A 1997-nucleotide genomic window follows, 5' to 3' on the forward strand; every position below is an offset into this window, starting at 1 on the left:
ATGATGCTTCTTCATGGTGTTATTAATATTGAAAACCAATTGATCTTCACCAACTCTAAGAGTTGATTTTTCTCCCTTAACATCAATCAATGCTCTTGCTGTAGCTAGAAAGGGCCTTCCCAAGATAATTGGGATATTAGAATCCTCTTCCATGTCAAAGATGATAAAGTCAATAGGTATATAGAACTTCCCAACCTTCAGAGGCACATTCTCTAAAATCCTTTCAGGATACTTAATTGATCTGTCAGCTACCTAAAGAGAAATGTGGGTTGGCTTAAGATCTCCCATATTGAGCTTCTCATAAATGGAGAGGGGCATAAGACTAACACTAGCCCCTAGATCACATAAAGCTTTTGTAGAACACGACTCTCCAATATGACATGGAATTGAAAAACTTCTAGGGTCTTTAAGCTTAGGAGGAAGTTTCTTCTAGAGTATGAAACTACATTTTTCTGTCAAAGCTACAGTTTCATGGTCTTCAAGTCTCCTCTTATTTGAGAGAATTTCTTTTAAGAATTTTGCATAAGAGGGCATTTGTGAAAGAGCATCAATGAAAGGCACATTTATGTATAGCTCTTCAAAACCTCTAAGAACTTCCCAAATTGCTTAACAAGCTTAGCTTTTGAAATCTTTGTGGAAAGGGAAGTTGTGGTTTGTAAGGCTCTGGAGGTATATACTTCTCTTCCTTCTCTTCAATTTTCTCTTTACCTTTTTCTGCACTTTTTTTCTCACTTTCTTGTTTTTCACTCTTATCAATTTCTTTGTCATTTTCTCTTTTCTCACTTTTTTCACTCTTCCCATTTTTTTCACTCTTCTCATTGTTTACAACCTTCCCACTTCTTAAAGTAATAGCTTGACACTGCTCTATTGGGTTTTCCAATTGACTTAGAAGTTTTCCAAAAGACTTGGTACTTGAGAAAGATGCTTGTTGTGCAATATAATTTTCCAACATTCTGTTTTGTGTTTGCATCTGTTCTAGCCTTGCTTTCATCTCTCTCATCTCTTTATCATGCTTAGTTTGGTTAGCAAGAATCTGTTGTAATAAAGCTTCTGTGGTGGAACTTTGTTCTTGCTGTTTTGGTGGAAGATTCATGTTTCTCTGCTGAAAATTAGGCAACGGTTGCCTATTTTACTGATATGAAATTCCTTGTTGCTATTGTGGTTGAAGATTCTGATTTGGGACTTGATTTTGTTGATTTCCCCATGAAAAGTTGGGATGATTCCTCCAAGCTGGATTATAAGTTTGAGAGTAAGGATTCCCCATTTGTTTGTTTCCATAATTACTAACATATGCAGCTTGCTCTCTATAGTCTACTCCACAGCTGGTAGTTCCTTCTGCATAAACAACTTGTTGTGAACTTCCAGATGATGATGATGAACTAACCAACATACTTAAATCTTCCATCTTCTTTGCCAAAACATTTATAAGTGCATAAAACTTTGCATTAATCATGTTGAATGGATCAAAGTCATACATTCCAGCAGCTTGCCTTTTTTCAATTGGAGCTAGTCCTCTTGGACTACTCCAAAGATGAGTATTCTTTGCAATTTTCTCCAATAGCTCATAAGCTTTATCTTTATGCTTCATAATAAATTCTCCACCTGTTTGAGCATCAATAATCCCTCTAATTGTAGGAGTAACATTGGTGTAAAAATTATGATTTATCATCCATTTTGTAATGGCATGATGTGGACATTGTCTCTCTAATTGCTTCCATCTCATCCATGATTCATAGAGAGTTTCATCTTCTCTTGGTCTAAAAGCTGTCATTTGATTCCTCAATTCTTGAGCTTTTTTAGGTGAAAAATAATGTGCAAGAAATGCATCAGTGAGTTGCTCCCAATTTGTAATGGAGTTGTGAGGTAAAGAATCAAGCCAATCCAATGCTCTATCCTTCAAAGAGAATGGGAATAGCTTCAATCTTGCTACATCATCAGATACACCAGGTTATTTTTACATATCACAAATCATAGCAAACTTCTTTAGATGTGTGTGT

At 35.7% G+C, this 1997-nt stretch overlaps 1 non-coding gene across 1 annotated transcript; it reads left to right on the forward strand.

The window, feature by feature from the left end:
- The first annotated feature begins 1679 nt into the window (after positions 1-1679).
- Positions 1680-1786, forward strand: LOC131181159 (small nucleolar RNA R71). The gene has a single exon (XR_009149787.1). It is a non-coding gene; the product is annotated as a small nucleolar RNA R71 (small nucleolar RNA).
- Positions 1787-1997: the final 211 nt, after the last annotated feature.

Source organism: Hevea brasiliensis, chromosome 6 (assembly GCF_030052815.1).
Source record: "Hevea brasiliensis isolate MT/VB/25A 57/8 chromosome 6, ASM3005281v1, whole genome shotgun sequence".
NCBI lineage: Eukaryota > Viridiplantae > Streptophyta > Magnoliopsida > Malpighiales > Euphorbiaceae > Hevea > Hevea brasiliensis.